Here is a 12,559-nt window from a genome sequence, read left to right on the forward strand (position 1 = left end):
AGAAACTGTCTCAGGGAAGCTCATCTGCATGCTGGTCGTCCTCATCAGGGTCTTGACCTGACTACAGTTCGCCGTCGTATCCCACTTCAGTGGGCAAATGCTCACCTTCGATGGCCACTGGCATGCTGGAGAAGTGTGCTCTTCACGGATGAATCCCGGTTTCAACTGTACCAGGCAGATGGCAGACAGTGTGTATGGCGTCATGTGGGCGAGCGGTTTGCTGATGTCAACGTTGTGAACAGAGTACCCCATGGTGGCAGCGGGCTTACGGTATGGGCAGGCAGAAACTACGAGCAAAAAACACAATGGCATTTTATCTATGGTAATTTGAATGCACAGAGATACTGTCGTGACGTGACTTACATTAATGTGATGACTGTTATTTTTTCGAATCAACTAACTATGTTTAGTTGTCACTCGATTAAATGAATCATGTAACAATTAACTCATTAGGAATTTGGGGCACCACAGAATAAGTTGTTTAATGAGTTACCATCTCCCAAATTAAACTCTTAGAAGATATATATATATACAGTGAGGGAAAAAAGTATTTGATCCCCTGCTGATTTTGTATGTTTGCCCACTGACAAAGAAATTATCAGTCTATAATTTTAATGGTAGGTTTATTTGAACAGTGAGAGACAGAATAACAACAAAAAAATCCAGAAAAACACATGTCAAAAATGTTATAAATTGATTTGCATTTTAAATGAGGGAAAAAAGTATTTGACCCCCTCTCAATCAGAAAGATTTCTGGCTCCCAGGTGTCTTTTATACAGGTAACGAGCTGAGATTAGGAGCACACTCTTAAAGGGAGTGCTCCTAATCTCAGTTTGTTACCTGTATAAAAGACACCTGTCCACAGAAGCAATCAATCAATCAGATTCCAAACTCTCCACCATGGCCAAGACCAAAGAGCTATCCAAGGATGCCAGGGACAAGATTGTAGACCTACACAAGGCTGGAATGGGCTACAAGACCATCGCCAAGCAGCTTGGTAAGAAGGTGACAACAGTTGGTGCGATTATTCGCAAATGGAAGAAACACAAAATAACTGTCAATCTCCCTCGGCCTGGGGCTCCATGCAAGATCTCACCTCGTGGAGTTGCAATGATCATGAGAACGGTGAGGAATCAGCCCAGAACTACACGGGAGGATCTTGTTAATGATCTCAAGGCAGCTGGGACCATAGTCACCAAGAAAACAATTGGTAACACACTACGCCGTGAAGGACTGAAATCCTGCAGCGCCCGCAAGGTCCCCCTGCTCAAGAAAGCACATATACAGGCCCGTCTGAAGTTTGCCAATGAACATCTGAATGATTCAGAGGAGAACTGGGTGAAAGTTGTAGCAATATTGATGTTACTCATATTGCTGTTACACAGGAAACGGAAACCAGTTTGGACTTACTGTATGACTGTGCAGGTTGACAACATGCCTAGTAAAGTTTGCTCAACTATATATCTTTGTCTGTCGTGACTACAACACAAAGCATATTGAAACATGGTGACAGCGGTACTCAAAAGAACCTGGATCTCATCGATGTAAAGGAAGAATACATCCCAGGCGGCAGTTTGAAAAAGTGCCGCGTTTACAGGCTAGTCATCGCGCCGAACGTTAACGTTAGCTAGCTATCGTATGCAATAGCTAGCTGGCTATTGGATAAGAGCAGATTCGTGAGTAGCTGACGTTCCATTCTACGAATAAATCGCCATGGAAAATGCACTGAAACCTCCGGGAAAAATAGACTTTGATGATTGTAATTTAGCACTGACCTGGAAAAGATGGAAAGAGGAATTCAATTTGTACATGGCTCTTACAATGAGAGAAAAACCAGAGGATTACAAAGTGAAGCTACTGTATTATCTCATTGGGGAAAAAGGCAGAGAGATTTGTGAGACTCTATGTGTGGGCAGTACAAAAGACAATCTCTCTGTTGAGGAAGTAATTGCAGCACTGGATGCATTTTGTGATCCCAAGAAAAATGAAACAATTGAGAGATATAATTTTTTCATGCGAAGTCAGGGCCAAGATGAGGGTTTAGACAAATATCTCACTGAATTGAGGACTCTAGTGGCCACCTGCAACTTTGGAGCAATCACAGACTCTCTTATCAGGGACAGGATTGTGTGTGGCACATGTGACCCACACTTAAGAGAGCGCTTACTCAGAGAGACTGATCTCAGTTTAGAGAAATGCATACAGATTGGAAGAGCTGCAGAACTGTCCAGACAGAGAGCTAAAGTCATAAATGTGCAGGGCCCTGTAGCAGTGCATGCAGTCACACAGAAAGAGAGACCGAGAGGGAGAGGAGACCCTACAGAGGGACAGAGCATTATACAATGCAGATACTGTGGACGGACACATGAGAGAAAAAAGGAAAAATGCCCTGCATATGGACAAAAATGTAAATCCTGTGGAAAAAACAATAATTTCTCTACGGTTTGCAAAAGTGCAGGGACCAGCAAGAGAAACAGAGTCCTGGCAATGGAAAATGCGTTAGCTGACTCAGAGAGCGATGAAGATGTTCTCTGCATCACACTAGGGCCAAAGTCAGAGAGCATCAACGTGGTTCAGGAGAGAACCACAGACCCCAATGCAGCTCTCTTTGCAACCATGCTGGTCAACAAAAAGTCAGTCAGATTTCAGCTAGATTGTGGTGCTAGTTGTAATGTTATCCCTGCAAACCTCATAAAAGCCAGTCACCTAGAGCCCTGCAGTCAGGTATTGGTGATGTATAATAAGAGTACTCTGACCCCACTGGGGAAGTGCACACTTAAAGTGATCAATCCACGCAATAAGAAAACCTACCGTGTTGAGTTCATCGTAGTCAACAAGAATGTGCACAGGCCCATTCTAGGCAGTAGGGCTATCCAGGCAATGGAGTTGATTACTGTGCAGCATCACAACATCCTGGCCATCGAGAAAACAACTGGATCCTGGACTAAAGAGCAAATTAAACAAGAGTACTCTGATGTATTCCGGGGAGATGGATGCTTACCCGGCAAACTGAAGCTGGAAGTGGATGAGCGAGTGGAGCCCGTCCAGCTGCCAAAGAGAAGAGTGCCAGTAGCACTACATAAACCACTCAAAGAGGAGCTCAGTGGTCTTGAGAAAAGAAGGATGATCAAAGCAGTTGAAAAAAGCACAGATTGGATTAGCAGCCTGATCGTAGTTAAGAAACCGTCTGGAAAACTAAGAGTGTGCATTGATCTGAAACCTCTCAACAAGGCGCTCAAGAGGAGCCATTACCCACTTCCCACTATTGAAGATGTGCTGCCAGATCTGAACAGAGCACGCGTGTTCTCTGTTTGTGATGTAAAAAATTGATTTTGGCATGTGGAACTGGAGGAGGAATCCAGCTATCTCACCACGTTCTCTACTCCCATGGGATGCTACAGGTGGCTGCGCATGCCAATGGGAATCAGTCCAGCCCCAGAGATCTTTCAGAGGAAGTTGAACCAGGCAATGGAAGGTCTTCCAGGAGTCAAAATCATTGCAGATGACATCCTGATTGTGGGAGAAGGAGACAACGATGAAGCGGCGACTCTGGACCACGACAAAAACCTGAAAATGCTCCTGGACAGATGCAGGAAGCTCAATATCAAGCTGAATCCGGAGAAGCTGCAGCTCAGGCTGAAGGAAGTGCCCTACATTGGCCACCTGCTAACATCAGAGGGGTTGAAAGTGGACCCAGGAAAAGTGACAGCCATCAAACAGATGCCTAGGCCTACAGATGTGCAGGGGGTGCAGCGCTTCCTGGGCATGGTAAACTACCTAGCCACGTTCTGCAGCCATGCCACGGAGCTCTGTGAGCCACTGCGGCAGCTAACACACAAGGACTCACTGTGGGAGTGGTCAGAGAGACATGAGCAGGCTTTCAATAAAATCATGGATACCATTGCACAGACCCCTATGCTGAAATACTACAACCCAACAGAGCAGCTTGTACTACAGTGTGATGCTTCAGAGAGTGGGTTAGGAGCAGCCTTGATGCAGGGAGGACAACCAATAGCATACGCCAGCAGAGCCCTGACAGAGACTGAAAAAGGGTATGCACAGATAGAGAAGGAGCTGCTTGCAGTGGTGTTTGGCATGGAGAGGTTCCACCAATTCACATATGGACGAACTGTGGAAGTGCAGTCAGATCACAAGCCTCTAGAGAGCATCATGACAAAGCCTCTCCTCAGCGCACCAAAAAGACTACAACGCATGCTCATGAGACTCCAAAACCATGAGGTCAGTCTCCGATACGTTCCGGGAAAACATGTGGTTCTGGCCGACACCCTGAGCAGGGCGTACCTCACAGAACAAGACAACAGAGGCCCGGTGGAGGTCGAAGTGGAATCAATCAATATGGTATACAACCTCCCTGTGTCAAGCGAGAGACTAAAGCACATCCAGAGAGCCACTGAGCTGGACCGGGAGCTCCAGACACTGAAAAATGTGATCCTGCAGGGGTGGCCTGAAGTGAAAGGACATGTACCCTTGGAAGTAGCCATGTATTTTCACAACATAGATGAGCTGAGTGTGCAAAATTGAGTTATCTTCAGAGGTGAGCGAGTCGTTGTGCCTACTGCCCTCAGGTCAGAGATAATGCAGAGAATCCATTCCTCACACATAGGAACAGAGGGATGTCTGAGAAGAGCTCGCGAGTGTGTCTACTGGCCAGGCATGAATGCACAGCTGAGAACATACATGGCACAATGTAGCACCTGCATGGCATGGGGTATGAAGCAGCAGAAAGAAACGTTGAGGCCCCACGAAGCACCAAAGTGTCCCTGGGAAAAAATAGGGACTGACCTGTTCCAGTTCAACGACAGAGACTACATGGTCACAGTTGATTATCTCTCCAACTTCTGGGAAGTGAACCATTTGGAGAACACACAGTCGAAAACGGTCATTCGAAAACTGAAGACACACTTTGCACGCTATGGGATACCTGACATCCTTTACTCAGACAATGGTCCCCAGTACTCTTCAGACGAGTTCCGAAGTTTCAGCAAGGCTTGGGACTTTACACACAAAACATAGTCTCCAGGATACCCGCAAAGTAATGGGAAAGTGGAATCGGCAGTGAAAACAGCCAAAAGACTGATGGCAAAAACAAAGAGAGCAGGTGCTGACCCATACCTGGCCATGCTGGATCACAGAAATACCCCGTCACAAGGAACAGACAGCAGCTCTGCAATGGTGCTCATGGGAAGATGTACAAAGACACTACTTATAATGAGTGAAAATCTTCTGAGACCGGGGATGGCAAACTGTCAGCTGGAGAAGTTCAAAGAAAGACAGCTGTTACGTGTGACATATTTTTCTTTCTCCCCATTTTCCTTTGTAGTGTGTTTGTGTGTTCTGGGCATTACAGGTGTGCTGAGTTGCGGCTGACGATGGTGGGCGTGGCTTCGGTCCGGAGTCCTGGCAGCTGTAGCTGATTGACGAGAGTATACCTGTTTGCCATGTGAGCTCGAAGAAGAGGGGAGAGGACACTTGTTATTTGGCTGTGTTAATTTATCTTTGTTTGTGTTCCAGCCTGTCCTCCTGATGTACTCCACCCTACCTATGTCCTGGAGAAGGGAAAGGTAGATCTGCCCATGGGTGTACATTCACACGTAGATAACCCATTGTTTTACACACTAGGTTAGCCGGGCGGGTGTCACCCCTGTATTTTTGGTAAACAGGTAGGATAGTGGGTTAGGGTTAGAGTGTGATAGGAAGGTTTAGGTGTGTAGAAGAGGAGGGACCTTTTGTTTATTTTCATTAATTGGACCCCGTTCCCAAATATTCCCTTCTCTTACCTTCCCTGGTTTATTTGATTGATTTGTTGTTTCTTTATGGGTGTTGTTTACTTTGTTTAAGTACATTACTAAACGTCCCCCGAGGGCTAAGCTTGAGATCTGGTTGTTGTCTGGTTATTTTAGTTCATTACACCCCACATTTCTCCCACCTTCATCTAGTTTACCTTGTGTGCGCAGGCCCAGGCATTTACGTCTCCTCAGACTAACTACACCCGAGGGGAGAACGTAACATGGGGGTTCGTCCGGGATCTTTTTGATCCAGCTTGTGCCCGCACAATTTGGTAGTAGATGTGGATTGTGTGGTTGTTGTGTTGGGTGTAGTGTTTAGTTCTGTGTTGGATGTTGTACTTAGGTGGTGGATGTAGAAAATGGCCACCTTTAACCTGAAGTTTTTTTTGGATAACCCTACGTGGGAGGGTTTTAAGAATTGTAGGCGAGTGGATTTAGAGACGTTGGCAGACCATTTCGATATCTCTGTGCCAAGGGGTTTTGTTAAGGCGGAGGTAAGGGCATTGGTGTTGGTTTTGCCTCGGCCTGCGGTTGGAGAGGTGGTGGATGCGCTGAGTACCCCGTATAGGCCCGACGATGAGGTCGAGTATAAGGCCCCGGCCACCTTGCCTCGATTTGACCCTCTCTCTCCTATGCCTACGGCTGTACATTTGCAGCTGGATGCAGAAGAGAGAGCACAAATCCGAAAGGATGATTTACATCTCAAATTGGAGATGCGCCGACTGGAGTTGGAAGCAGATGTTAAGATAAGGCAGATGGACTTCGAAATGCGCAAATTGGAATTTGAGACAGAGATGGCGAGGCTGGCCGCTGTCCCTGCCGTTTTCAATAGTGAGTTTTCCACCCCAGGATCTGCCTCTACATTTGACATTAGCCGGCATATTGCTTTAGTTCCACAATTCCGTGAGTCTGAGGTTGACTCTTACTTTTGTGCATTCGAACGCATAGCAGTGGCTTTGAATTGGCCTAGGGATGTGTGGCCGCTGTTACTGCAGTGCAAATTGTCCGGTAAAGCGCAGGAGGTGATGGGTACTCTCTCTCTCGCTGATAGTCTTAATTACGACATTGTTAAGGCTACTGTGCTCCGTGGGTATGAGCTCGTGCCGGAGGCATATAGACAAAATGTCACGGTTTCGGCCGAGGCTGCCTCTCTCCCTTGTTCGGGCAGGCTTCGGCGTTCGTTGTCTCCGGAATACTAGCTGCCATCGTTGTATGTTTCATGTTCGTTTGCTTTTGTCTGTTTGTTGTCACACCTGTTCTTGTTTAGCCTAATTAGTGTTCTATAAGTTTCTCGTTGTGTGTGTGTCTAGTGTTGTGTGTTATTGATTTTTGTCATTCGTGTATAGGGCGTGATTCCTGTATTTCGCTCGGTTGAGCTTCCCTCCACTGTTGGAGTATTTACGCACCTGTTTGTGCGCTTTTGTTTTGTTCGCCTTCGTGCGTATTTCGCCTTCGGGCAAGAGTTGACCTATTGCCGTGTTTGGCGATCACTAAAGTCTGTTGGACTATCCGTCTGTGTCCTGCGTTTGATTCCACCACTGCACCCACCTACAGCACGCGCTGACACAAAAGTTTAGAAAGCACTCCAAATCCTCTAAAAACTTTTGTCGAATTCACTAGAGAGAAGGAGTCTCTCTTTGACAAATGGTGCTCGGCGAGTAAAATCAATGACTTTGAAGGTCTTCGTGAATTAATGTTATTGGAAGAATTTAAAAACAGCCTCCCAGAGCGGTTGGTTATATACATTAATGAACAGAAAGTGTTAAAGTTATCTGAAGCCGCGGTGCTGGCAGATGAATTTGTGTTAACACATAAAACAGTGTTTCCCACACCCCGTAGTGAGAATAGACCGGTTGTATCTTCTCCTGTCTACAATTCCCACCGTTACTCAGGAAGTACACGGCTGAATCCAAAGGAGGAACGCGCCTGTTTTACTGTCATAAAGTCGGACATGTAATTTCGGGATGTATGTCTCTAAAACGCAAGTCACCACCTTCAACCCCTAAACCCCATAAAAGTGTGGGTTTGATTAAGGTAAACTCTAAGAGCTCTGTAAAGGAGAGTCCTGGGGTTGTAGTAAATCGTCCCGATCCCACATACGACCCGTTCATATTTAAAGGCTTTGTTTCACTGATAGGTGATTCTGGCGAACAAAAGCCAGTTTTGATATTGAGAGATACTGGTGCGGCTCAGTCTGTAATTATCTCAAGTGTTCTGCCCTGGTCAGAGGAGTCTTATTGTGACTCTAGTGTATTATTAATGGGGATCGAAATGGGTTGTGTGCCTGTTCCGTTACATACTGTCCATTTGACTTCTGATCTAGTTAGTGGATGTTTCAGAATCGGTGTACAGTCCGAGCTTCCCGTAAATGGGGTTGCTTTAATCATGGGTAACGATCTAGCAGGAGGCAAAGTTGTGCCTGTGTTAGAAGTGCTGGACAAGCCTGATGCTCAGTCAAGTGCTGATGTTTTGGCCACTACGTTTCCCGAAGCATTTCCAGCGTGTGCCATTACGCGTGCACAGTCGCGTCGCTTAGGTACCATGGTCGACTTAGCTGACTCTGTGCTTGCACCTATGTTGAAGGGGGAAGATACCCAGTGTTCTACTCCTGTGTTCCCAGTGAGTTCTGATCATGATGATGGAAATAAAGACAAGACAATGGCTTCCTCGGTGGACTGTTTAAGGTTGCCAGTTACGCGGGAGAAGCTAATAGCTGCCCAGAAAGAGGATGTGGGTTTGGCCAAATGTTTTTCATCCATATTACCTTTGAGTGAGGCAAAAAGGAAAGGTGTGATGTATTTCCTCGAGAACGGTCTTTTGATGAGAAAATTGACTCCCCGGGCTGACCTAGAAAATGATTGGAGTTCCGTTTTCCAGATTGTAGTTCCTGCCACGTTTCAGATGAAGGTGTTGTCCCTAGCTCATGATATTCCTTGGTCTGGTCATCTAGGGGTGACTAAAACCTACGATCGAATCCTCCGTCATTTCTTCTGGCCGGGAATGAAACAGGATGTGGCTCGCTATTGCCGTACCTGTAGTACATGCCAAGTGGTGGGGAAGCCTAACCAGGTCATTTCCCCGGCTCCTCTCTGCCCGATTCTGGTCATGGAAGAGCCATTTGAGAAAGTAATAATCGATTGTGTTGGTCCATTGCCCAGGACTAAGTCGGGTAATCAATTCTTGTTAACAATAATGTGCACTGCTACAAGGTACCCAGAGGCGATTCCTATGCGTAAAGTCACAAGTAAGGCAATTGTGAAGGCGCTGATGAAGTATTTCTCTACTTTTGGATTTCCAAAAATCGTACAGACGGATCAAGGCACTAATTTTACATCGAGATTGATTGGAAGTGTGTTGAAGTCCTTGTCAGTGTCCCATCAGATGTCTAGCGCTTACCACCCGGAGAGTCAGGGTGCGCTGGAACGTTGGCATCAGACGCTAAAAGCCATGTTGCGTAAATACTGTATGGACACAGAAAAAGATTGGGATGAGGGGGTGCCGTACGTGCTGTTTGCTATTCGGGAGACCGTACAAGAGTCTCTTGGGTTTAGCCCAGCTGAGCTAATCTTTGGTCACACAGTGAGAGGGCCTCTAAAGGTACTGAAATAACAAATTATGGCTGATGATTCAGTTGGGTCCTCTACTAATGTACTAGACTATGTTAGTCAAGTCCGGGAGCGGTTGCATGACGCATGTGCTGTAGCCAGAGAAAATCTGTCTTCCACACAAAAGAAAATGAAACGTCATTTTGATGTAAACACTGTGTCTCGTTCTTTTCAACCAGGTGACCAAGTCTTGGTATTGTTGCCGGTACCCGGCTCGTGTCTCTCTTCCAGTTTCTCTGGCCCATATGTGGTGGAGCGAAAACTCAGTGATACTGATTATGTTATCAAAACGGCAGACCGTAGACGCCCATTTCGGGTATGTCACATTAAACATGATTAAAGCCTATCATGTTAGAGGTGGTATCGAATCTCCCATTACCAGTGAAAATCCTGTTGTATCCTCTGTTGCTTCTGTGAGCATGGTTACTCACCCAGGAGTCAGCATAAATGATGAGGACGGTTTGGTGATGCGGAATACTCCTGAGCAGTGTGCTCGTTTGTGTAATTTGGAGATGGTAGCGTCTCTCCCAACCCATTTGTTGCACTTAAATGATCAGCAGAGGGCTGATATTGAATTACTAATCACTGATTTTCCGAGTCTCTTTAAGGATGTTCCCAGTCGTACAAATGTGTTGAAACATTATATAAATGTAGGTGATGCTGCTCCAATCAAACAGCACCCTTATCGTGTCAATTCAACCAAGAGGGGAGTGATGAAGAAAGAGGTAACTTATTTAGTGGGAAATGAGATGGCAATCCCCAGTGGCAGTCCTTGGAGTTCCCCCTGTCTGCTGATTCCAAAGCCTGACGGGACTCAAAGATTTTGCACTGACTATAGAAAAGTGAATAATGTTACTATACCCGACTCATTCCCTTTACCTCGCATGGACGACTGTATAGACACTATTGGATCGGCTGCGTATGTTACTAAGCTTGACTTGTTAAAAGGTTATTGGCAGGTGCCTTTAACCCCTCGTGCCTCTGAGGTGTCTGCTTTTTTAACCCCTGACAGTTTCTGCCAGTACACGGTAATGGCTTTTGGAATGAGGATCGCCCCGTCCACGTTTGGTAAATATTGTGTTGGCTGATGTTCCTGATTGTACCGCATATCTTGATGACCTGGTTGTTCATTCGACTACCTGGCTTGATCACATGAGCACATTGAGGGCTGTGTTTGCACGCTTGGCCAGCGCTTCTTTGACTCTTAACCTAGCCAAATGTGAGTTTGGAAAGGCTACTGTTACCTATTTGGGTAAAGAGGTGGGTCGGGGTCAGGTGCGTACCGTAACAGCTAAGGTGGACGCTATTACATTTACATTACATTTACGTCATTTAGCAGACGCTCTTATCCAGAGCGACTTACAAATAGGTGCATTCACCCTATAGCCAGTGGGATAACCACTTTACATTTTTATTTTATTTTTTAGGGGGGGGGGGGGGGGGTAGAAGGATTACTTTATCCTATCCCAGGTATTCCTTAAAGAGGTGGGGTTTCAAGTGTCTCCGGAAGGTGGTGAGTGACTCCGCTGTCCTGGCGTCGTGAGGGAGCTTGTTCCACCATTGGGGTGCCAGAGCAGCGAACAGTTTTGACTGGCTGAGCGGGAACTATGCTTCCGCAGAGGAAGGGGAGCCAGCAGGCCAGAGGTGGATGAACGCAATGCCCTCGTTTGGGTGTAGGGACTGATCAGAGCCTGAAGGTACAGAGGTGCCGATCCCCTCACAGCTCCATAGGCAAGCACCATGGTCTTGTAACAGATGCGAGCTTCAACTGGAAGCCAGTGGAGTGTGCGGAGGAGCGGGGTGACGTGAGAGAACTTGGGAAGGTTGAACACCAGACGGGCTGCGGCATTCTGGATGAGTTGTAGGGGTTTAATGGCACAGGCAGGGAGCCCAGCCAACAGCGAGTTGCAGTAATCCAGACGGGAGATGACAAGTGCCTGGATTAGGACCTGTGCCGCTTCCTGTGTAAGGCAGGGTCGTACTATCACCTGGTTTCCTGCCCCTGCCACTAGACGGGAGTTACGCAGATTCTTAGGCATGACGGGTTATTATCGTACATTTTGTAGGAATTTCTCAACTGTTGTAGCCCCAATGACTAGGTTACTCAGTCCTTCAGTGTCCTTTGAGTGGACTGCTGAGTGTCAGTCTGCTTTTGACTCTGTAAAAGCACTATTGTGTACTTCTCCTGTTCTTTCTGCCCCTGATTTCCAGAAACCATTTAAGTTGGAGGTGGATGCCAGTTCAGTGGGTGCAGGTGCTGTACTATTACAGGAACACGATGGTCTAGATCACCCAGTTTGTTACTTCTCTCGCAAATTCAACAGCTGTCAGTCACATTATTCCACTATCGAACAGGAGACTCTGGCGCTGTTGTTTGCCCTACAATTCTTTGAGGTTTATGTTGGCTCCAGTGTGTTGCCTGTTGTGGTATACACAGACCACAACCCTTTAACTTTTTTGAGCCGCATGTATAACCACAACCAACGTCTTATGCGTTGGGCGTTGTTTATACAGGGTTATAATTGAGAAATTCAGCATATAAAGGGTGCAGAAAACGTGGTTGCGGATGCTCTGTCCAGTGCCTAGTTCAGAAAATAATAAAACATGGCGTTGACAACTAGGGGGGATGTGTTGTAAGTATTTGCTATTATTTAAAAAAATAAAGATATGTATGTGTAAGATTCTTATCGTAAACCCCGGGGTTTACTCTTTTTTTGGGGGGGGGGGGGGGGGGGGCGTGTTACGTGTGACGTATTTTTATTTCTCCCCATTTTCCTTTGTAGTGTGTTTGTGTGTTCTGGGCATTACAGGTGTGCTGAGTTGCGGCTGACGATGGTGGGCGTGGCTTCGGTTCGGAGTCCTGGCAGCTGTAGCTGATTGACGAGAGGACACTTGTTATTTGGCTGTGTTAATTTATCTTTGTTTGTGTTCCAGCCTGTCCTCCTGATGTACTCCACCCTACCTATGTCCTGGAGAAGGGAAAGGTAGATCTGCCCATGGGTGTACATTCACACATAGATAACCCATTGTTTACACACTAGGTTAGCCGGGCGGGTGTCACCCCTGTATTTTTGGTAAACAGGTAGGATAGTGGGTTAGGGTTAGAGTGTGATAGGAAGGTTTAGGTGTGTAGAAGAGGAGGGACCT

This window comes from Coregonus lavaretus (genome assembly GCF_964263955.1).
Source record: "Coregonus lavaretus genome assembly, chromosome: 5".
NCBI lineage: Eukaryota > Metazoa > Chordata > Actinopteri > Salmoniformes > Salmonidae > Coregonus > Coregonus lavaretus.